We start from the raw sequence: 26,251 nt of genomic DNA, 5'->3' as shown, positions 1-26,251 counted from the left end.
AGTCGTACCCTGCATCTTCCATCTTTCATGGGTATTGACTCATCCATTTTAGCAATAAACATCCAAAATGAGATATGTGACACTGTCACTGCCTTCATTCAGTTAAATTCAACTGTTCTTGACATTATAAATGTTGATGATGATATATCAGTAGGTTAATGGGGGAATACAGAGGGAACTGTGGTTAAGAAGAGCAATGATGTTAGTCTTAAGTATCAAGACAAGTTAGGTCTAATTCTGTGATACTCTCTTTTGTTAAAACTCTCAAGTGTCATCAAATGTATCTTGGATCTTTCTCCTAAATGTAATTATGTTAGGGGCAGAGCATTCCTCAGTCTGGGATTTAACTTAAAAAAATCATATTGTTCACTGTAGGTAAAAATATTTACAGATTGAATATTAACTCCATAATTATTTTTGTATATATTTATTCATTCTTCAGATATTTGAGTGCTTACTGTATGCCAGGCATAATGCCAGGGGAAAGTGATTTGGCAGTGAATTACATGTAGCTAAATTGGTAGGATCCCTAATGTAGGAAGACACACAGTGAATGAGTTTTTAAATAAACAAAATGATTGCAGAGAGTGATAACCTATGAAGAAAATAAAACTGGATGGTGGAGGAAAGAGTGACTTGGGTCAGAAAATATGGATAACGGAATAAAGAATAATGAGGTGCCATTTGAGCTGAGACTGAATGATGAGAAGGGGAAGCCACCATGAAATGATCTGGGGGAAGAGCCTTAGAAGACCAAGTTCCAAAGCCCCAAACAAGCGTGGCTTGATAAAGGCATAGATAGAAAACAAGTGTGTCTGGATCCTAGTAAGAGTTTATGTGTGTCATGTTAATTTGAGATCCATGTTTGTGTCTGTGTGAGAGTGTTAGTGGGAACAGCCCATAAGGATAGCCTTCTGTATGTATGTCTTTATGATCAGATTTTCAAAACTGAAATGTGTCTGAGCTAAAATGAGAGTGATTGAACTGATCGTATTGGAATCAATTTTTTGTTGAGTCCAAGGGAAGACCATGGAGAGATGTGTGGATAAGAATAAGAAAAGAGAGAAAGCATTGAGATAGAGTTTTGGAGAAATTGGAGATTAGCATTCGTTGTTTGGCTCCCAGACCATGTAGATTTCAATTACATGAACACTCCTTAACATATTATAGACCTCAATAAATGTTTGCCAAATCAATGTATACTGGTTTAAAATCTTATCTGATTGGATTGGAGGGTAAAATTTCTTTATTATTTGGAAGACAGAATACACAATGCAACCAGATTATGGAAGACTTTATAAACCAAACACATTGATATTCTACGTGATTGGGAATCATTACAGGAAATAAGGTAATGGCTAGATGATTTCCTAATATTTGTTTTATTATGGCATATAGGATGAGTTAGAGACAAAAGTTGCTGAAGATGTTATTTTATTTTGACCAGGTTTTCATTCCCAGCCTTACTTGGCTGCTTTGGAATCAATTACTTCATAAAAATCCCAGAGTCTAATGAAGAAAAGCTGCCTCAGTTACCAAGGTTCTTTCTTGTTCTGCATTCTTGCATCTATATTCCTGTTAGCCTTGTGCTGTGCTTTATTTTCCTGTTTATCTGATCTTTAACCATTTTTAGGACTCTGAACATTCTGCCTTATTTTGCCCTTTTATATTTGTATCTCACTGGTACCTGCTTAATTGCATTTATGTGTAAGGAATAATTGAATAAAAATTAAATGGAACAAATTTTTAACTGAAAACTCTTCTGTACAAACTATAAAAATGGAATTTTTTTCTTTGTATCTTTCTTTTCTTCTTTCCTTCCTTCTCTCCCCTCTCTCTCTCACTCTCTCCCTTTCTTCCTCTCTTTCTCTCTTCCTTTATTCCTTTCTTACCAGCCTTTGCTCTTTATGGGACTACATGAAATATTAAGGTTGGTGCACTGAAAGCAGATGAGACAAGTATGTCGCTATCTCTGGGAGCTCTCAATCTGTCAGTGAGAAGGATATGCCAAGGAAATGTTCATGTTGTTGCAGCTAACTTAGCCACTGGAGCATCTCGTAGGCCCTCACCTTTGGGAACTGTGATTATGACACTATGGGCCATTCATCCTGTTGTCTTGGTTGGCCTTTAGACTGTACAATCATTGAATTTTGTATCTCACTGGAACTTTTTCCAAAAAGGAAATGAAGGGTCAGATTTTATTGTAGGATTCCACATTTACTGACATAGCGACATTTTATTTTTTTTTCCATCTGGGCATTTAAGTGAACAGCAGTATATAATTGCCAGCTGCACACAGGTGGTGCCAGTTTTGTCAGCAACCTAGGAACAACTCCTCAAATGTTTATGTCTGGGAAAACCAGTATGAATGTGTCATGCATGGTAGTGAAGACTATATTGTGTTAAATACACAACCACGCAAGAAAACCCATCAGCTCATGACACTGGAAACGTAATATTGTTTGCAGAAGTGCAGACTGAGTGGCCAGACTGTGAATGCATCCTGGTTCTGCCATTCAGTAGAGAGGCGATCTTTGGTGAATCACATAATCTCTCTATGCCTTAGTTTAAATGTCAATAAAATGTGGAAAATGACATCTGGTATCTAGGTACCCACCACCTAGAGTTTTTGTCAGGTGTAAATAAGTAAATACACATAAAGTACTTAGAATAAAACCTCACTACAGGGAATGTTTATGTATGTGCAATTATCTGATAATTTTTAGAAGTAAAGGTGAACGTTAAATAGCTTTCTCTCTGACACTGCCTCCTCTAAGAGTTAAAAAAGTGTAAGAAAATTGTTGCCGCTTCTAGAATATGGAATGATTTGAAAACAGTACTATTTTGTTTTAAAGCTCAAACTCTGGTAGTGCAATTATCCTAAAAGGAAACATACTTAACCTTTAACCAAGACTAAATTAAGCAGAGTTGTTTTTACACTCCCCTTTTAGAGGAAAGGAAACAAATCTTAAGAAAGTACTTCACTATTAAAGATGTCTTCAAAAAGCAACTTTAAACATCCTTGTTCTGCCTGGGATCACTGTGTTGTCTGTACAATCTCCAGTGTGTATGCATTTAAAATTTTATAAAATTCTAAGGCACATGATCTTTTGTGGGTCCCTGGACTCCTGGAAACATATAAAATTTTGAGAACATGTACACTTTTCTAGAGAAAGAGATCCTTGGTTTTCTATCATCTTCTCAGAGGGGCTTATGACCACCCCCCCCCAAAAGATTAAGGGCCATCCTCTATGGCAGTATAAATTTTTCATCTTTAATGAAGAAAAATTTACCTATTTACCAAGGCAGGGAAATCTGCTAGTACATCTTAGGTTTTTAGTTAAAAGAATCAAAACAAAAACTTTATTTTCTCTGGTGATCACTTAGCTAGCCAGAAATTTAATTAGCTGGACTTCCAGGGAATCAGTATTTACTTGTGTCAAGCAGCAGTCATTCTTAGCTGAGCTAGTATTTTGTCCAGAGAAAATGATAAATTTTATTTACTGTTCATTCTTTATTTCCTTATAGTTTCAGAATTATTAACATTTTCCATAGTTTTATAGTGGTATATTTCTTATGATATGCTTAGGAGCAAGAACATTATATAAATGCTCCAAAGCCAGTATTCTATCAATCTCATTAATATAATTTAGAAGAGAACATTTCTACTCATTGTGTTGAAATGTATTGTGGAGTAGGGTATTTGAAAGAGGACAATGGACAATTAGAAAGAAGGAAATTTTACTGACCTCTGAAATCTTAAAAATGTGTTGTATTTCTAATGCACTTATGCAAATGTTTAAATTCACACTTACTTTGATGTTTTTAAATTGCATTTATTAAAATGGCTTAATAGAATATTTTAAAATAATTGATTATGGGTTCTTAGAAAGGGTACACATTCCAAGCTCAAAAACTTTAAAGTTTTTAGTGGAAGGAGATTAAATAATTCAGAAATGCATTCTGTTTACCTCTTAATAATTAAGCAGGTTAGACGGTGTACTTTTTATAGTCATTGAGTTTTAATTTATTTATTTGTTGGTGTGTTGGTTTTTAAGAATTTATTTAAGGCATTCTGCTATTGGGAAATAAAAATGAACAGAGTAAAGCTGCACATAATAAAGGAAAGGGGTTGGGTTACTTTTAAAGAGACAAGTGACAAAAAAAGAAATTGATTGGATTTCAGGGTTAAAAGAAGTGTTTAGTACATAATCTTTCTGAACTTTTCCCCTCTGTTTGGAAGAGAAACTGAAATACCTAACAGCAACTATGACTGAGTCAAGTGAATAGTCTTTTGTTGTTGCCCTAGAGGCTGGTTCAGTGGAATTTGATTTGATCTTAGATGGCTTCATTATGGAGTTTGGCCAGGTCACTTTTATGGATTCTTGGAGACGTCTACCATAGAACTTATCAGATTCTTCGGTGCTTTAAAAACTCTGGTAATATCCTAAGCCAGAATGAATACCTTCATTCTGAGAAGCACCATCATGGGCTAGAACTGAAGTAGCCTTTTCCTGTCTTCGAGGGACTGCATCTTGTCCTCTTAACCATGTATGTACAGGTTCTTTCTGAAGTTTTTTAGGGATTATAAATTGGTTTTCATTTTTCATTTTTGATGAGATACAACCAAACTTCATACCTAAATTTTTATTTAATGAGGAAGACTTGTTTTCTATGATTATTGGTAGAGAATAGCCTTTAGCAGTTTCTATTTATTTTGTTCTAAGTTATCATTGCTTGCTTTTTATTTTTACTTATTTGAAATTGTACCTATAATGGTTCTATCACTGAAATTGATGCATGTTTTATCTGTTTTCTCTTATAATAGTATGTTTACTATATAAATATACCCTCAAACTTCTCAAGTTTTCTTCATTCCACTCTGTATTTCTTTGAAAATTTGGTTAAAGATGTGATTGATTAAAGTTTGGCTTCCAGAAATCTAATAGATACCATTACAAGTGGTTGCTGTTTTTGCCAAATCTTATTTTTCTTTCCTTTGTTTTTCCTTTCTTTTTTCTTTATTCTCTTTCTTCCCTCCCTCCTCACTCCATCTTCTTTCCTTCCATCCTTACTTTTTTTTTTTTTTTTTTTTTAAGTCTATGCAGCTTATAGAGGTAAACTTCTAGGGACAGATAGACTTTTTCAACAGGCTTACTTAACATTTCGGAAATCTAGTAATATATTATCTAATCTTTTTTCTGCAACATAGACTAGGACTTGTTTTAGTGACTTTTATGTTTATAAAAAGTAATTTGTGTTTATTGTAGAAAATTTGGAAAGAAATCACAAGAAGAAAAATATGTGCCATAATGTTACTCTCTGAGATCAGTACTAGGAATAATTTAGTGTATAGGTCCTTTCATGCTTTTTCTAATGCATAAATGCTTTTTCTGATACATATATACATACATACATAAGATCTACATTTATTTACTCATATTCTCAAACATTGTGCATAGTCTATATACATATATATCATACGAAAAAATTATTAAAAATTGGGGCACCTGGGTGGCTCAGTCAATTAAGCATCCAACTTTGGCTCAGGTCATGATCTCCTGGTTCTCAAGCCCCATGTCAGGCTCTGCTGACAGCTCAGAGCTTGGATCCTGCTTCAGATTCTGCATCTCCCTCTCTCTGTGCTCCTCCCCCACTCATGCTCTGTCTCTGATCTCTGTCTCTCTCTCTCTCTCAAAAATAAGTAAACATTAAAAAAATTTAAAAGCATTGTTAAAAATTGTTACTTATTCATACCATTTTGCAACCTGTTTATTTTAAGTTTATTTATTTATTTTTGAAAGAGAGTGCATGTGCACACGCACACACAGTCGGGGAGTGGCAGAGAGTGAGAATGGATGCTGGGCTCCATGTGGGGCTGGATGCAGGGCTGGAACTTATAGCCGGTGAAATCATGACCTGAGCTGAAATCAAGAGTCAGACACTTAACTGACTGAGCTACCAGTCACCCCTGCAACCTGCTTTTTAAGCTTCATGATGCTTTGTAAATTTTCACTTGCTGTATTTAATGAAAGTTTATTATTGTATCACATATTATTTATTTAACCAGTTCACTGTTATGGAATATTTAGGCTATTTTTTTGCATTTTTCAGTACAGATTAATTATTAAAGAATATTCATTACAGATAATTATCTATTATAGATTAATATTATTTTATATATTTTAGCTTATATATCTTTTATTGTAAATTTCCTATTCATTTGAAAAAATGAGATATTTCTTTCACTTATTTATTTACTAAGATTAACTCTATGATGTCATATATATTAAAAAAAATTTACCCTTTTTGTTGGCCTCAGTTTTATTCAAGATATTTTTTGACTTTGAAAATTTTTTAATTTTAAGTAGTCAAATTCATAAATCTTTATGCTTAGGTTATAATCTACTACTGATTATGTGGCTTAAAACATCTTCTCACCTTGGAGTTCAGAAAATTATATACATATGTTTTCTTTTTTTAATTTACATCCAAATTAGTTAGCGTATAGTGCAACAATAATTTCAAGAGTAGGTAGATTCTTTAATGCCCTTTACCCATTTAGTCTATCCGCCCCCCACAACCCCTCCAGTATCCCTGTTTGTTCTCCATATTTAAGAGTCTCTTCTGTTTTGTCCCCTCCCTGTTTTTATATTATTTTTGTTCCCCTTCCCTTGTGTTCATATGTTTTGTATCTTAAAGCCCTCATATGACTGAAGTCATGATATTTGTCTTTCTCTGACTAATTTCGCTTAGCATAATAGTCTCTAGTTCCACGTACGTAGTTGCAAATGGCAAGATTTCATTTTTTTTTGATTGCCGAGTAATACTCCATTGTGTGTGTGTGTGTATACATATATACATATATATCACATCTTTATCCATTCGGGTATGTTTTCTTTTTTTAAAAAAATTTTTTAATGTTTTTTTTTTTTTTTTTTTTTTTTTTTTTTTTTTTTTTTTGAGAGAGAGAGACATAGTGCAAGTAGGGGAGGGACAGAGAGAGAGAGAGAGACACAGAATCCAAAGCAGGCTCCCGGCTCTGAGCTGTCAGCACAGAGCCCGATGCTGGGCTCTAACCCACAGACCATGAGATCATGACCTGAGCTGAAGTCGGAGGCTTAACTGACTGAGCCACCCAGGCACCCTTATAGATATGTTTTCTTACAGCTCTTTGATTACTTATTATATTCAGATGTATCAATCTGATTTATATTTTGCTTGGGAGGAGGTAGAGAAAAATCTCAACACTGTGAAAATGCTACCCCATACTAGAGTCCCTATGGTCTGTTCCACTAGACTGTCTCTAATACTGCCTGTACCACACCATCACTTATTTCAGCCTTTGGTAAAAACTCACCTTGTTCTCTACTCATTTACTGCAGAGTCAAAACCTAACACTTGATATTTTTTCTGTTGTAACCTCCTATTTTATTTTATTGTTTTGTTTTAAAATTTGAACTAACTTTAAAGCATCAGAACTACTAAAGTTAATTTTAGTCCAATTTAGTTAAATAAAGATTTATCGAATGTTTGCTATATACCAGTCCCTGTGCTTGTTTTAGGAAGACATAAAGAATTGGAAGCCTGTGTGGTAGAGTCCTTGCGCTAGAAAAATGTATTAATCTGATGGAGGCAAACAGAGCATGTAAATGGTCAAGATAGTGGCCTAATATTGGTAACTTCATTTTTATTCTGATTCTTTTTACTCTTTTTTTTTAATCTATGACTTATTGACTCTAGACATTGTATAACTTTTTCCTTCTTATCTTTCTTTTAAGTCCAGAAGAGATTAAGTGACAGTGATTTAACAGAGTCAGATTGACTCAGCCATATGAAATATGATGACTTTATATATAGTCTGTTACTATTTCTAATTAATGAAATGATAATTGTGTCTTCCTGTTTTCAGTTCTATAAATTTTTATTGAATATTTGGTAGGCATTATTTAAAGAGCTATAGGGAAAGAAAAATGAATGTCTGACAAATTTAAAATTTAGTGGGGAAATTCATTGTTTATAAAAAATAAGAGCAATATAATAAAATAATAGTTATTGAGAGTATTGTTTGCTGTGTGCATTGTAGAAAGCAAGGTAATATATACTAACTTGTTTACCTCTTGTAATAACCTGTAATAGTCCTCCAGATAGTTTTTTGACTCTCTCACTTCATGCACACTTTTCCTTATTGTCACCTCCTCTGAGAAGCTTTCCTGTGCAAACCTATTTAAAATATAAGCCCATGTAACTCTCAACGCTGTTACCTTGTGGTTTGTACTCACAGTACTAGCTATATGACATTATAAGTTTAACAGCTTATTTGCTTGTTTTCCACTGCTAGAATGAATATTGAATGGAAGACTAAACAATGGGTTGTAAATGTTTAGAGTTGCAAAACAGCAAAGTTTAATATACAAAATTCAGCTTCTTTAAGCCTAAATTTCTTTATCTGTAAATGGATATAGACCTAGTGCCTGTCTCATAGGTTGGTCAAGCTGTTCATTCTTTCATTTGGTAAGTATTCATTGATCTTCGTATGTGGCAGACACTCATTGTGAAATTGGGAATGCATATTGTGAAATTGGGAATGTGAAAAATACAGTGTCTGCCCTTATGGCACTTCCATTCTAGTCGGGGAGACAATAGGTAAATTAAAATTACTTTTATAATATATCATGTAATGGCCAAGTTAGTTTTCTCCAAATTAAATTTCCCGACCTCATTTCTACAATCTGAACATTTTTTCCCTATTCTTTGTTATCCTCTGTTTATCCATGATGAATGGTTCTGATCTCATTCCTCCTAAAAGATTCTAATTTTCAGTGCCTCTTCTAAAGTTTGGTGTTGCAGAATAACTGTATTACTCATGTATCCTGACTATGACAGGGATATCACCTTCCTTTTCTCTATCCCATTTATCAGTACAGCTTAAACTCAGGTTTGTTTTAGTTTACTAGTATACTTTGTTATTTAGTTCTTTGTTTTCCCTTCATAAAATATTACTTATGCATATTAAATATCCAATCAATTAACCTTAGATCTTTCTCATTTTAATATGTTGTTTTTGTTGCATTTTTGTTTTTTGTTTGTTTGTTTGTTTGTTTGTTTTTACTGTAGATGCACTGGCTGATAGGATTGGCTTATGTTCATGTATGCGTTTCCATTAGTAAAACTGCTTTTGAGACTTTGAATGGCTGAATCTCTGTGGAGATTATTAGTTAATATGACATCAAGGTCATCATTGAAATTTCATAGCAAATTTGGAGGGATAGCTTTCTGAGGACGTAAAATATCAAGTTCAATTTTTAATAGGAGAGTTGTTTCTAGTTAATTTTTTTTATATTCAAACTCACTAAATTGGCTTTAAAGGCACCTCGACATCCTGCCTGCTTGACTGCTGCCAGTCTCAGCTTTGATTCTATACTATCATATACATTTGGATGGAAAGCAGTGTAAAAGTGACTCATCCATTTGTTTGACATCCCTGACTCCAAATCTGAGTAGGACCCTATAATCATAGCTTTCTTGCTGAGACAGGAAACATAAAGCCATGTTCTAATGTCAGTTCATTAGGTACTGTGCACCAGTTCGAGCTATATTGGACATGTTAGCCTCTGGTCCCTTTTTTCTTCCATCCATTTACTTTTCATTCTCTGGATTATCTTCCCTTATGCAAATCTCTTTTACCTCATTCATTGTTTTTGGGATAGCGCCTGTGTTTTATCTTTGAATTTTTCCTAACTCATCAGTACTTACCAACATATTATACACAGCAGATCTTTGCAAAATCCCTGATAATGAAGAATAAACAAATACATGGGATAAAAACTATTTGGTATTAGTTTTTTTATTTACAAAAACATAAGTGTAAAAACCTTTAATTGTGTAAATTAAGAAATCCTGATAATACTGTAATAAATACCCTGGTCTACATCTAAGCCCTGTACACCGGGTGACTTAAATTGTGTATTCGTGCCACACTTTACTATGTACTTGTACTGCATATACACAAATGAATGTGTTAGCCTTTATTTTTCTTTTGAAAACTGTAGATATTAGTTGACATACACAAACTCAGCTATATACTTCTCATGACTGGTCATAAATATGCTATGGAAATGTAAATTGTTTCCTTGAAGATTTTTAATTTTAAGTATTTTCTTTTTACAGTCACACAAAAAGAAGTATTAAGAATTGCCCTTTGAGACTCTGAAGGCTGAAGGTAATGTCCAGTGATATTTTCTTGAATGGGTTTTATCTTCTTGAAAAGTTTCTTAATATTTAAGGTCTTGTGTTTACTGTATCAGGTCTTTCCTTTATTGCCCCTTAACACATTAAATGTCTTTTTCTATGTCTACCTAAAAATAAACTAAAATTATAAGTCAAAAAAGAAGAACCCTTGTGTTATCTCAGAATGTCTCAGACTAATTGGCTGTTGCTATACCTCTTCTTCCTTCTCTGTGAGAATGTATGATGGCCCTTCCCTGGTTTTGAAATCAGTTGGGAACTCTTCTGATTTTTTACCTTGCCCTTTTCTTAAATAGATTGGCTCAAACCCAAGAAGTCAGCACCCATTCCTTCTCAGGAAGAGCTTTACAACTAACTATAAGTGATAAAATGCATTTGTTGCGGGCAACAAAACTGTACGGGAAACCATGCAGATGAGATTTAGTGGCTACTCATAGCGAGAAGTCCAGAATTTCAGGCAAGAAGTTTACAATAGACTTGCGTTGCTGCATTGTGTGTAAAGAGCTCATAGGGATTGAAGAAGGTTTCTGAGACAAGAGGGGGCTGTAATTACTTTGCTTCTTACATGCATGGTTAGATCTTCCAGCGAGAATAACATGGTAGGGTAATTTATTATAGAAGAGTAAATCACGGATTACATTGGAGGGGGATGGGGCGCTGCAATCCAACCATCAGTTTTGTGAATACATACACTTAAGCATGTGTGATAGCTTGTTTTTAATTTCTTTACACCAGTGCACACCTCAAACATTCCGTTTAGCAGTGGGATATGCAAATTGTTCCAAATGCAGCAGCAGTACTTTCACCTGAATGTCAAAACTGTCAGAGAGCTTTAAATCAAATCTTTATAACATTTTTAAAAACCAGCCAGCCCCAAGATTGAGGCACCAAACTCACTGCAAAGACTTGATTCCCATACTTTCAAAATGCTCCAGTATGTCAACAGGGTAATGTCAAAGTTCTAATTCACCTGCTTTCTAATTTTAACCTTTTAAGGATTTTATTTTATTTGGCTTAATTACGATATTTTCTACAAATTAATGATAAATGCCTTGATTAATAAAACCAAATGTCAGAGAAAATGACAACTTGATGAAAAATTAATACTCGGCAATATTTTAAGTTACAGAAATATGAAACATGTACTCTTAAACCTCGTACTTCATCAGCCCTTTTTGAAGGTGGGTAGCAGCAGTATTCTTGCACATAAGTTTCTACAGCCACATGTGTAGATGCATTTTGGCAATATAATTGTCAGCTGTTGTTTTTACTAGTAGCTGTTATAGATAGAAATATATTCTTAATTTTCAATCTCTCATTTTCCTCATAATATTATTTATTTTTATTTCACAAAATCAAGGTAAACTATTTTAGGTTAGTTACAGAGGTGAAGCTACCATATTAAGCATCCAAACAGCAATGTGTGTGTGTGTGTGTGTGTGTGTGTGTATTTTAAGAGATCTCATGGTATAAGATGTAGTCATTGGTGATTGGATATCTGTTAGACTATTAATTCATTTGGTTATGAACATTTCAGCTGTAATATTTAGAAATTATTCAGTAAGAATATTATATACGAAGGGAGAGCACCTCTGTTTCAAAGGGAAATAGATTTTAATACAGGGATTTACTTTTTTTCAATATTTTTTTTCCTGAGGTTTCATTAAAAGACCTGAATACCAATAAAGAGTTTTAATTTGCCTTTTTTCCTATAAACTGTCAGTTAGATTAAAAAAAAACAAAACTAAAGAACAAGAAATATGACTGTTTTTCTTCTTTTACTGGAGATCATGGAGCTAAAAGATTTTTAAAGATTCCGTGTATTTTTCCATCTTCACAAACGTCAGGATGACTTTTGGATATGAATACTTAAATATTCGATTAAATGTTATGCAGAAATGGTACTACACAGGAATTATAGTCTGTGTTGGTTTTTTATTCATATTTCACAGATGAAGCTGCCAGCCAAATGAGGGAAGGCACAATGACCTCTTCTGTGTTGTGCTTTTGTTTGGTTGTTCAGGGATAAAAAAAACCCCACATAATACACTGTCAGTGAAATGGACACACTTTGACCATCTGTTCACATAACGACATGATGGTCATACCTATCAACAGAAATTTCTGCCAACTAATGTTAAAATCACTTTTTGGGGATAATATGTTGGGAATTTCTACATAGGTGTTTCAGGCCTGTTGCTTTGCAAAGGAAGATAAATAGACATAAATGTTGGTCAGCATCTTTTCCTAAGGGAAAACATTCTTGCATGGAGATTTCTAGTACTGTTTAAAATTGGAGATGGATTGTGCTGAATCTTCCTCTAGCTGGATATAGGTTTTATTGTTTTTGTGTATTGCCTGGTTCCAGACATCCAGTCTGTACTGGCAAAGCTGCTTGATGAGTAGAGGCCACCAACATCGCTGCCCTGACTGCTTACATACCTGCCATGAATAATAGATTTGTCAGCTAGTTAATCACTGCATTGTAACTGTCTCTGTTCCTTCTTAGCAGATCACTGCCCAGAGAAGTTTAAGTTCCCCTGTAACACAAAGCTTCTATTATGTGTCTATACCTGCATTTATTTGTATACCAAACATCTATTCTTCTTTTTGCAAATACTGATAAATAAGACATGTCACACTTTGTTGACAATTCTTAAATTACATGTTAAACAACATACTTTTCCCCCTTACTATATTCATCTGCCTTTCACCAGTTTACTTCCATGTATGTACCAATTAACTTTTATTCATTAGTAATGGGATTTGGTCAAGGAAATACTAACAGCTACCTCACAATTCACAGTTTTATAAGTTTCTCATTGAGATTCTAATTATTTGGGGTGAGTACTATAAGAGAATGTCATCCTTTCCCCAAAAATGTTTATGAACAAAGGAGATAGACTAAAATCCAAAATAATCTTAAAAGGCTCTTGCTTGATGTTGCATTATTTCTAGAAATGAGAACAATTGACCTAATGTTATACAGTTAAAATCTTTAATTTCAGGGAGTTGGAGTTGATAATTTAAACTTGATGCTGGTGTTAACACATACAATGATCATCTAATGTTCTTTGAAGAATTTTATGGAATATTAAATCTGTTAGACTGTCTCTTATCCTACAGAAAAAAAAAAACCCTGAAAATAAATATATTTCCTAATGGAGTTAAAATACATAAATTTCCAGTTTCAGTATTTATAATTTGACCATATCCTCTCTAAATGACTTTTAGCCCCTTTGGAAATTGTGTTCTCTCCTTTAAGTTTACACTGCTTTATTCTGCAAGCTCAAGTAATTGAGACCTTACTGGTTTGAAAAGATTAAGGCAGCTTCCAGAGTAGCCTACTATATAACGTAAGTACCAGTTCCTCTGAATAGGATTCATTTCCCTTCATTTCCCTTGCAAGCTTGTATTTATTAATGAATAAACTACACTCATGAAACACACTGCTAAATAGATCAGTCAAAAGATACCAAGAAAAACCGTGAACATTGTCCAAGATATGTAGGGGATTTGTGTTTCTTGCCTAAATGATGATTTCATTCTTCCTCCCTATCTACCATCCCCCCTAATATCCAGGTCTCTCTTTGTATCCTTTAGTGATGACAAGATGTTTTTTATTCCTCTAATGAAGTGGGAAGCAGATTAACATGCTTTCTTCTTGGGAATTAGATTACTTATTGTAGTACTGCTCAACATATCTTTGTAATACTCCCCAACCCCTACCCACAACTAATTAGTGACTTTCAGAATTAGGGAAAATCTTGGTTGTGTGGTGGCTCTATATTTACCAGTGATCAAGGAAGTGTTACTAATACACTTGTCAGTATTAAAAAAGAATTAAGTAAATAAAGGGCCAGATGGCCGAGCCCAGGACCTATCAAGAACCCAGTATGTGTGGGCTGGTCCAACGGAATGACAGAAGCACATTACCAGGCTAAGTGGAATCAGAGTTAGGCTTTCACTTATAAGAAAAAGGACGTTTTTCAAATGTGTTTTCTTATGATATAGTGATTTGCATGTTTAGACCTCATTTGTAGTAGTAACATTTGACAGTATATACTTCCCTGTACATCAAGAGCCAGGAATGTTTATATACATCAGAAAAGACTCTGGGAATAGGACATAGTGGCATCAAAGTAAAGCAATTACCATGTAAGCACTTTTTCTGGTCCAGAGAAGAATCCTGCTTTGTTCTCTCATGCAAACCTATGTGTTTACTATTATAACTTACTTATTACATTTTTATTTTAATTGAATATTTATTTCCTCCAATAGACTGTATGGCTTATGATATAAGGAACCTGGTTATGTGGTGGTTTTTATAGTGTATGACCAGATGTGGATCAAATAAATATTTTTTTAGTGTTTTGTTATAATAAGAGCATTATAATAGTGGTTATAATAAGATTAATTTAAGCTGAAGAAATTGAGAAAATAAATTCCCTTCCTTTCCTATGAGTTAATTGTCTTTACATGTGTGCATATATAAACATCTTGTTTCCTACTGTAATTTCCATATTTTTCATTTTCCATTTATTTTATTTTATCTTGTAACTATGTACCATTGGAAGCTGTTTTAAATCTTTTTGATTTCTGGGACAGATAGATGGATCAGTGAATTGCTGGGTAGGTAAATTGACCAAATAGAATGTACATGCTTTTAGATTTCTCTCCCCATTGCCACACAAATAATGGAGAGAAGGTTTGCTAACCATAGGCCTCCCATCTTCCTTCTCTCCATGCCTTCTTTCCTACCTCCAGCAAATATTTATTGAATGTCTGCTCTGTGCCAGGAACATCCCAGGTGTTAGATATAACTGCCAAACAATAGAGACATAGTCCTTATTCCTGTGAGGCTTACCGTCTAATAGGAAAATATAATAAACACATAAATAAACATTACAAACATAGATATGTAATTAAATGACTTATTTTGCTGGACTTCTCAATTCTGGTGTGGGTTAGGGAATTTATAGCGGAGAAATTATCTTCAATGACTGCCCTTATTAATAATAGTAGATCACTTCTAGATTTAAAAAAATGCACAGGCACCTGGGTGGCTTAGTTGGTTAAGTGTCCAACTTCGGCTCGGGTCATGATCTCATGGTTCATGGGTTCAAGCCCCACGTCTGGCTCCGTGCTGATAACTCAGAGCCTGGCATCTGCTTTAGGTTCTGTGTCCCCCTCTGTACCCCTCGCCTGCTCATGCTCTCTCACCCTCTCTCTCAAAAATAAATACACATTTAAAAAAATTCTTTTAAAAATGCAGGTTGGCCAAATTGTTTCAGATTATGTTTTATGGGATGGGTGGCCTTGGAATAAAAATAGATGAAGCAATATTTGCTTTAAAACATAAATAAAACGGTTTTGTAAACCAGGCTTAATATATATGATGTAGGTGTTTTCAAATCTCAGGTTGAAAAATCATGGAAATTTCTAGTATTTTTTAAATTGCAAAATATTATTTCTTATAAAGATTGTTTATTAATAGTCCAGAGTTTACCTGTTAATTGGGTTATAGTAATGGTGATAAAATAGTAGCTGATCGAAATGTGTATTTTTCCTTACTCTCTTTGGACATGTGTGTGGAATATTTTTGTCTTCTGATCACATTGTTCATTATGCTCGCTTTGGATGTGTGTACTGTTTGGCCTTCAAGCCTTGCATGCCCATTCAAAGGCATTCCAAGTCATTATGCTGGACTTCAGCCTTGTTCAGTAAAAAGGCCATTTCCTCCATCAGCTGTCCACTTGGACATACATCCTTTTTACTCTCAAAAAGATTTTATATGCATTCAGAGTATATTAGATGGATTTGTCAAATTACTCACAGATAATCAGTTTTTTAAAGTTATAATTTGAGCTATGACCTCTCAAACTGTGAATTATAAGGTTTGACCCTTTGGTTCACTGTTTGACACAGCAGCCATTAATTATAGTTTTTAAAGGACATTTTATTTCAGTTAGAATTTGTGTTATGAAAACAGTTTAAGTATTTTTTCTTTAACTTTCAGGAATAAATGCTGACATATAAATATATGTGTGTGTGTTTACATATATATTTATTTATTGTATTTATATAATATATAATAATATATATTTATATATTTAATTTATAATATAAATATATATTTATATATGAATATGCTATAATATATTGCATAAGCATGCTATAATCAAGTGTATTTATGCATATTTCTACAAGTACATTAAGTCTGTTATACATACCCATAAAGATTTTTCTATAATAACCTGTGAGTTAAGACAAAGATCAGACTTATTTTATATAACTCTGGTATCAGGAGGAGACTGACTTTTTATTTATGTATGTTTATCACGGTGATGGAGACCTTTTTATTATTTGAATCTAGGCTTTTTTCTTTTCCGTAAGCAAGGGTACAGAAGTGGGTACCTACCTATGAGTGGCCAGTGTCTGACAGGAACTTGAAAGTCCTCTAGATGGTTCAAAGTAGCTTGATGGGGAAGAATATAAACTAGTAGGTGGTTTTCACAGATGTGCATAGCTCAGAGTACTGAGATTTTCTGAAAAGGACGTAGCAGAAAGGTCTGTTTAGCTAAGTGTAGAGAGACATCCAGATGTATGGATCTTTTTCTGATTAAGTATATAGCTTAGAATGTATTGTTTTTCTTTTAGACCCATGAGTTTGTGATTTTTAAGGAAATGTTTACCTCTTTTTTTTTCTGAAAGCAAAAGTAAAGGCAGTATATACCAGCTAAATGTAGAATTTTTAAGAGGTAAAAAATTTATGAAACTAATTCAAAGCAAATTTTTATTTCACTAAGTACATTTCATCATTTTCAGATTTCTCAGGGATATGAATACCAGCTTTTCTCCCCACTAGCTTCGATTAATATATAATCAAACAATCTTTTAGATGGACACATTTTAGGAATTTTATTTTCCCATAGCAAATCATTCATTTTTTGAACTCAATTTAAGGGCTTATAAACACATTATGGGAGTTATGAAATTTGAAAATAGTTTTTAGAGATCAGTAGACTGAGAAAATTTCAGTTTAATTTTCAAGTTTTATACTGACCTCACCATTGTTTGATAAAGATTCACTTTTTCCTATTCTTCATATTACTTAAAAGCTAGTACAGGATGACATTAAAAATTATTTTTAATTAGGTCCCAGTCCACTTTTTGAGCCCCTAACTTCTAAAGTTCTCTCCTGCTTTTCCCACCTTGCCTCACCTTCTTTCCCTAAGCACATAACTCTTCCTGCCCACACTGCACTGTTTGCTGTCTTAACACGCTATGTCCTGTCATGTTTTATGCCTTTGTTCTTACAGTTCAGTCAGCCTGCTGTGGCCTTTCATGTGGCCCACAAAATGCTGTCTTTACCCTCTAATACAGAGTCAACACATACTTTCTCAGTGTTTCCTTCACATTTGCTCACATAAGTATAACTCTTCTAACACTGTCTCATAGTTAGTTTTTAGTGATGCCTGTCTCCTTTCTCAGATGATAAGCTTCTTGAGGGAAGGGAATATGCCTTCTTCATTTTTGTGTTTATCTCAGACCAGGTATTCAATAAATTTTTCTTGAATTGATTTGTCTATCAAGGGAATCAGAGAAACTATATTATCAGTTGTACTTAGAATTTATCTACAACAAAAACATAGCAAAAAGGGATCCTTTAAAAAATATGTGTACTAAGTTTCCTTTGTGTCACTGCATGATTTCCTTTAGGTCTGAGTACTTGTTTTGGTGTTTATTTCTATAGCTCAGTAAGGAAATAAATGTTGTGTTCTATATGCTGGTATACCTACAGGCATAAAGTTAAGTACAACTTTAAGACAAAAAACATTTATTAGGAAAAAAAAAAAGAGGAACAAACCAGTGACTTGTCAAGGCAGTTTCAGATCTTCACATGTGAAATAACATGAAGTCTTAAGAGTTTTTAATGCTCTATGATTTTGTAGTAACCATTATTGATGATTGTACTTAGTTTGAAACAGCTTTGTATATGTATAGACTTACCCAGGATCTGAAATTTAGGCAATATTAGCCTCTCAAATGGATCTGTTTGGAAAGCATTATAAAATAATAGCTCCCTGCCCAAAGAAAGATGCTGCTGTATTAAGGCTGCACTCATTTAATGGTGTCTCAGCTGAAACAGGTGCCTTACTTGCTTTGTTCTCTAGAAGCAGCTTTATAGATTTAAGCACTGAGTATACAGTACACAGTGGCACTATTAACAAATCAGAATGAGGCCAAGGGAAAACTCATCTAGGATCCACACACCTAAATGCAGTTAGTAAACAGAGACACTAACTCTCATTAAGCATAATTAAACCTAATATTGACTGTAAACTGTTACTTACCTTAAACTTCTCTGTAGAGAGTGTGGAAAGGGATTAACCTAGCAGATTGGGACATTAATTACTACCTCTTTCACATTAAAGTTACCACCAAGAAGGGCTATATTCATAAATAAAACATAGAAGGGATTGAGAGACTGAAAATATGTAAATTTACTTTATAAAAAGGAAAGAAAAGCCTAAATTAAAAAAAAAGAAAATAAGTGAGCTGTGAGCGATGCCAGCCCCAGCAAAATGGAACTCTGGCTAATTACTACAAAAAAATAGGCTGAAATAATCACAGAAATGTGTCCTTGCCTTCTGACTGACAGAATCTGCTTCACAGGAGACTCCAGTTCAGCTGAGTCCTCTCTTTTTCATGCGTAGCTTCCTCCACTGCTGAATCTAATGTAGGGTTTGAGGAGTCGATGAAGGGACTTGGGAGAAATAGAATTTCTTTCCTACCCACCCCCCCAGTCATTTATAGCCCTTTACTTATGAAATTGATTATAATGATTATATAAATGTTGTTTGATTTGTCAGCAAGAAGGCATAGTGCTGTTTTTTGTTCAGTCAAAATGGTCTGGTAACTGGTCTCCTGCTACTATTTAATAATCTCCTTCTTGGGTGCAATCTAAAGAGTATGTTGTGAAGGATATAAAAATGTCAGCTAAATTTAAGATCGACTGTTAAGTTTTTATATTATGCTGCTGCCCCAAGAGGGGAGGCCAGGATCTGGGAGATAAGAATTTAAAGAGAAAAGCAAAGTAATGACAATACAAACTTATCTACCAGCCTCAGAATTGTCTTCAAAATCTGTCAGCCTGTCTTGCTTGCTGTGAACATATTCTGTTTTCAAATACCTGTTTCCTATTTCCTTTCCAATAAGGAACCATACTCTGTACTCATTTCTGGACTTTCTTATTACTTCACCAGGGTGCATTTCTAATTCATGGGACTGAATCTGACCTAAAACCTTTCTTATGGTTGTAGAATTAAACCATAGTTTAGGTTTAACATATTAGGCTCCTAGTTAGGTCTTAGTGCTGTCATGCTAAATTTTATCTTTCAGGAGCTCATGAGCACCAGAGCAAAATAGTAGTTGTGCATGTGGAAAAGGGAGCCTAGAGCATGTATTAAGCCTGGAGCATGTATTCATTTTTTTTTTTTTTAGAGGATGTGAGGTTTAATTTTAGAATAAAACCCTTAATTTTTTTCCCTGAATTTAAAGCTAGTTTCACAGCTCACGAGATGAACTAATGAAACAGAAATAATTAATGGACGAAACTCTATCCTTCATTTCCCCCATTGAACAAAAATTCACAAACTGGTTGGATGACAGAGGATGAACAAAAACAGTGAGAGTAAGAGTACTTCTATCCTCTGTTCTTGTAACAATCGTGACATTACGAAATAACCATAACAATGGCACTCTTATTAATCAGACATATTTATACAGAATTAGTGTTGGCTTCTGCTCTATATTACCTTTAGTTTTACATGAACTTTTATTATCTGTGCATATCAAAAGAGACATGGTGAATGAACAAAGAAGCCCTGTTATGAGACAAGTATTATTTGACATTTTGGGAAGCTCTTATTATAGGGTTTCCTCCTAAGTGAGAACAACGGGAAGGTTGTCATTAGTTGCACTATTACAGACATTCTGGATTGTTAAAAACAGAAATGGAGCCCACTTTTTTCCTTGAAGAAGATTCATCAATTAGAACAATTCCAATGATCCAAGACTTCTGTGACTTTCCCCCCACACCCAGTCTTTCTCATTTCATCATGTGAAATAGTGAGCCTATAAGCATCTCTTAAGATCATTGTTTTCTCTTTGTTTACAGAGCTAGTTAGCTGTATGGTTCTCTTTTTTTTTTTTAAGATGCATAATCATTTTAGATTTCTGGAAAATCTCTGATTAAACCAAAATGCAGAAGTCTTGCAAGGTCTATAGCCCTACTGCAAACCGGATGCCTTTTATTTTCCATCCTAATAGAGAGAAGCTCTGAGTAGGTTCTTTTGAGGCCTTCTTTCCTGGCTTATGACAGGTCTGACTGGGAATTATGGTGAAAAAAGCATGATTATGAGTAATATTGAATCTCCTCTTAAAATCATTGGGCCTGGACTTTTATATTGACCAGTGGTCATGTTTTTGTTTTTGTTTTTGTTTTTGTTCTTGTTTTTTGGTTTTTTCTACAGCTTTGGATAAAATTTGAAGTCCAAAGAATAAAAATAACACTGTTGAAAAGAGAATGGGTGAGTCACTACAGTTGCAATGCATCAGCTGCCTGAATAAGAACGGTGATTCTCAAAGTGGAGGAAGTAGAGGTGGAATCACCACCTGTGGGGTCTTTTCAAACGAACCTCCCTCAGGTTGACAATTATTGGTGTAGACAATTGTCTAAGAGCCAAGATACTAGAAATTGATAATTTAGCTGCTATCATTCCTTTGAAGTTTAAATAGAACAGAATAAAGATTTTATTACTGCAGTATTTCCCTGTACCCTCTGTTATATCTTCCTATCTTATGTTAACAGACACTGAGTTTGGGGGCTCAGTGAAAAAAAACAACAAACCCCCTAATAACATATAAATGTTAAGGAAGACAAAGGGGCTGCTAATTTTGGGGTTTAAACACCTGTAAAAGCAACAGGTGCCTGGGTGGCTCAGTCAGTCAAGCATCTGACTCATGGTTCATGAGTTCAAGCCCTGCATTGGGCTCTGTGCTGATAGCATGGAGCCTGCTTGGGATTCTCTCTCTCCCTCTATGTGTGTGTGTGTGTGTGTGTGTGTGTGTGTGTGTGTGTCTCACTCTCAAAAAAATATAAACATTAAAAAAAATGAACACTTGTAAAAGAACGCCAAGTTTTCTGAATGAGACACACACACACACACACAAAATCATTAAACTCTTTTTAATCACCCATCTATCCTGCACAGCAATAAGAAAGGACAAAACTGTTTTGTACCATAAAACACTTAAACTGAATCCTTTTGAAAAAGGATTTGTTTTTAATTTCTAATTATTTCTATTATACAGTTTAAATAGGATGCTAGAAGGATAGGCAAAGTGATTTAATTTGTGGCTATTCTACTACCTCTAAGCAGGAGGATACTTAAAACCTATTTAAAACAGGAGAGATCATCCTTGTGTAGAAGCAGGATATTCCTTGGCTGTGAATTCTAGGATGAAATGTTTTCTCATTATGGGGGCATTCACCAAACCCTTTATTTGACAGGATCACTCTGTCAAAGGTGATAAAAGTCACCTTTCTTGATTTTTATAAGGCACTTATTGCCTAATCAGCACTGAAAGTGGTTCAAAGCAGTATATATTTTCACATTTCTTAAATCCCACACCAGATTATGAAGTGTGGGAGCAAGGAATGTATTATTTATAACTTCGTATCCTCATTAGTGCTTTGGATTTTGCAGGTATGTAGTGCATTTTTAGGTGATTCTTGTTTTTAATGTGGACAAGCTGAGGTCAGTGAAGAGAGTCATGAAATTGAAAGGTAATTCAGTGAACTTTTTTTTTATATCAGAATATGATTCATCCTAATTTTCAAATACATAAAATTTTCAAGGAAATAAGTTCACCTGTGACTCCCAAATCACTAGTTTCCCCTAGTAGCCAATTATGTATATCCCACCTATGACCTCATCTAAAGCTAGGATACTCTGGGTTTGTACTATGTCTTTAGTAACAAATCCATCCTTTCATTCACTTAAAAACATTTATTAATGCTAACTATTTGTGAAGCGTACAGATGAAAATATAGGGTGGCTGCTCTCAAGAGACCTGTGGGCTGCAGAGGTCTCAAATACAGTAGAATTCTGTAAGTATTAATAACTTAAGAGGGGCCTAAAAAAGTTACTATGGGAACGTAGTAGGAGATCAAGGAAGAATTCATAAAGATAATACTTGAATGGAGGTTTGAAAGGTGAATAGTAGTTTGATACATGAAGGTGAGGGGGGGACTGGCCGTATTGGGGAATGTTCTGGAAAAACGTAACAGTGTGCAAGGAAGCCCAAAGGAATGGGAAAGCCTGACTGATTCATCTGTGTCTTAGTGTGGAAGTAAGAAGTAAGGCTAGATGGGTAATGTTGGTCAGATTAAAAAAGGCCATAAATCCTACACTAAGGAGATTGGATATCCTATCACTGTTGGTAAGTCAATGGAAGATGAATGTTAAGATGATATATTCAAGAGTGTGGAGATATAATCTATACCACATAATAATCAAATAGATATGGAAGGTGGGGGAGCAGTCATGAATGAGTCAGTTTCCTGGCTTTGTGAGTTTTAGTGTCATTTATAAAAAGATAGAAAATGCTATTAGCTACTACCTTCTCTCTTTTCCCAAATACACTCATTTCTCCAGAGATGTTTATCCTGTCTGTTTTCATTTCCTCACCAATACATTAGTCAATTCACCTTGTCTGTTTCAGAGACCTCTATCACTTCAACAAACTAACTCTTATTGAGATCTCATTGGACATTTGACCTTGTGGAAGTAGTCACACTTCCTTCTTTTTGAAATGCTTTGCACCCTCATTTTCCATGGCCTTATACTCTCCTGATATTTTCCCTATGCCCTTTATTATTCCCTGATACCTCATTTGCAGTCTTAGTCTCCATATCCAGCTATTGAATGTTGGTAATTGTCAAGGTTAGATTCAAAGCATTTCTGTTGATGCCCAGCATTTGGGGCATCTTTGTAGCCACAACACATTGAGATGTTTTTGGAGAATGTACCATAATTCTTTTAAAGTTCTTTTGGGAGGACCACATTTCAAAGATTATGGTTAAATACATATTCTTTTATTCTTTATTACTAAGTAATGTGTAACATTCAACACATGCCCATAGGGGAACTCATATGGTAACTTTGGTTGTAATTGTATATCTTATAAAATCTTACTGATGTTTATGTTTTAACCTTGGGCAGTTGTTAATCCTCATTGAATCTTAGTGTCTTTCTTTTTTAATGTTTATTTATTTATTTTAAGGGAGAGCAAGCAAGTGAGCACTGGAAGTGCAGAGAGAGGGAGAGACAGAGAATCCCAAGCAGGTTACACGCTGTCAGCACAGAGCCGGATGTGGGACCCAAAGCCACGAACCCATGAGATCACAACCTGAGATGAAACCAAGAGTTGGGTGCTTAAACCACTGAACCACCCAGGTGCCCCAGAATCTTAGTTTCTTTATCAGTAGTATATGGGGAGCCATCCCAGCTCTTTAAGATTTCGTGATGCTGTGGTTTGCTATTTTACAATCTGAAGAGGTTAGTAAAGTCTAAAGGATATTCAGATGACACTTTGAATTCCATAGTCAAAGTTTATATAAAAATGTTTGTCTTTTCCACAACTACATTTCACACATTGCTTCCTTTATTTAAGGTAATTCCATGCTTATGGAAATACATATTCTTAATTCCATGTTTGCTTAAAAATATTTTAGACAGTTTTGCCATGAAATTTTATCAAAAACTTTTTGACAATCTGAATAGATTATGTATTCTGGTTTCTATACTTGCAGATATTCATTTAATACCACAAGAAGTCCAGGTGTGAAGTGTTCAATTAACTCCTGGGGGTAAGCTTTGTAGGTATCTTACACTTTTGTACATATTTCCCTTGTTTGTGTTCGGTTACCCACATTGCTTTTAAACCTGTTTTTTGTGATTGGTTGACATTGCCAGTGTACTTTCAGTACTCTGTGAAAATGGCCGCTTTAAGTACATATTAAATTAGATATTCACAGCACAGTTTTATTTTTGGTTGGTGCCCATTTGATGCTAATGATTGATCTAGATCTAGCTTATTAATTAATTTTAAAATGACCTTTGTATTTGTCATTATTTTGAAACTAGAATCTACTAATTTGTGTTCTCTAAATATATTTGAGGTGTGGGAATCAACTTAATGTTTTCCTATTCTGTGTGTGTGTGTGTGTGTGTGTGTGTACCTACATATTTTTGTTATCAATTTAGTAAAGCTAATCTTTAAATTTTCCTACTTATTGGTAGCTAATTTATTACGTTGCCATACAAAAAACCAAAGAACTGAAACAACAACAAAAGAAAACACACTTCGTATTGGTGTTGCTGTTCCTTGCAAATGTGGCCTCATTTTCCTTACTTAGGTTCCTTACGCAATATCTAATGGAGGTTTTTTTTCTCTAATTGGATAGTTTTTGCTAAACACTTGCAATGTGTAATCTACCTGGATTATCCCCTCCGGCCTTTCACTACGTGGCCTAATTTTACTCATCTGAGCAATCTTTCCATTTAAAAAATAAATGGCCTTTCTCTCATATTTCTTTGTTCATTTTATCATTTAAACATATAGTGTGATAGTCTCTGTTTCCACTTTTCTCTTCCTTTGTGCTCACGTTTTTAGTCCTTGACATTTTATTGTATAAAAAAGTAAATGTTTGAACAACTTTTGTGATTTTCTGTTTTAAAAACACTCCTTTTGGGGAGTCTAGCTGGCTCATCTAGTGGAGCCTGCAACTCTTTATCTTGGGGCTATGAGTTCAAGCCCCACGTTGGACAATTTATTACAAATAAATAAATAAATACACTCCTTTAAGGTTTGCTTGTCTATCTCTAATTAATTGTCTATTAGTGTTCTTCAGAGGAAATGAGAGATCATTTCCTATTAGGTTCTGGAAGGAAAAGAGCTGAATAATTAAGAGTATTTATGACTTTTAGTTTTGGGTCTCCTTAAATTATGGTTACACATAGTTCGGTTCCAAGCTAGCCAGAAATGGGAGAGTTTGTGAAAAAAAAAAATAAGTGTAAGATTACCATCTCTGGGTTATTTATGAATTCAGACTGTTTCTCTTGGTATCTTCAAAATGTCTATTATTTCAAACTTAAAATCTATTGAATAAAGACTTGATTCTGTTCTAAATGAGAAAACTTCCCCAACTCAAGTGAAAATGTAAATGTTATACTCCAATAGGAAGCTACCAGCTGATACCATCTTCATTTAAAATTTTTTACATATTATACTATTCCCTGATTCTGTGGGTAAGGATGGCAGATGAAGCATTATGAGCTGTTTATCACTGTCACACAAAGTCAGTCACAGGAAGTAAGAAATATTTGGACTCTAAAAAATATTACAATATAAATTCTTTAGACTAGAAACCATGATTTCTCTATGGATCTTTTCTGTGGAAGATCCTCCAAGGAGTAAATACTCAGTCAACATAAATTGATGGTGAAAATACCTGAAGTTTAGCTTTGAAAGGGAGCTTTTAAAATAAGTAATCTTGCTTAGCTTTAGGGAAAATCTCTCTCCTGAAATGCTATGTATTGAAAAGCACAGATATTAGTGTGGAGGCACTCAAATAGAGAAGAGTCCAATTTTAGTACATTGTGTGGGGAGTGACATGCATGGAAGTCCATTAATAGCAATGCATGTTGTGTTCTTTTCATAGTATTTTGCTAATGAACTTAGTATCAGATTGATGGGTGCTTGGAACAGAAGACAATTTGCAGAAGTAGTTAGAGCAGCTGTATATATCCCAGCTAAAGGCCTGCAAAGTGATCTCTATTGGATGTCAACCTCTAGATAGAAAAGGATACTTGCAAACACTTGCTTCTCATCAAGTATGAATTGAACTAGCAACCTTTTTGTCTGTGGATTC

General features: G+C 34.3%; 1 protein-coding gene across 31 annotated transcripts in view; it reads left to right on the top strand.

Moving 5' to 3' along the window:
• The window catches only part of ZBTB20 (zinc finger and BTB domain containing 20), a 770,914-nt gene that overhangs the window by 142,512 nt on the left and 602,151 nt on the right, over window positions 1–26,251 (top strand). For 27 of the 31 annotated variants that reach the window (XM_045436919.1, XM_045436927.1, XM_045436911.1 and 24 more), the window contains one exon: window positions 10,171–10,222. The gene's annotated coding sequence lies outside the window, so the exon portion shown is untranslated. Of the gene's footprint in view, window positions 1–10,170; window positions 10,228–11,728; window positions 11,735–24,130; window positions 24,197–26,251 lie in introns of all 31 variants that reach the window. The other 4 variants (XM_045436931.1, XM_045436893.1, XM_045436928.1 and 1 more) reach the window with 1 other exon arrangement.

The sequence above is a fragment of the Leopardus geoffroyi genome, chromosome C2 (genome assembly GCF_018350155.1).
Source record: "Leopardus geoffroyi isolate Oge1 chromosome C2, O.geoffroyi_Oge1_pat1.0, whole genome shotgun sequence".
Lineage (NCBI taxonomy): Eukaryota > Metazoa > Chordata > Mammalia > Carnivora > Felidae > Leopardus > Leopardus geoffroyi.
The sequence above is the reverse complement of the archived record's forward strand: the minus strand, read 5'-3'. Positions and strand labels throughout refer to the sequence as shown.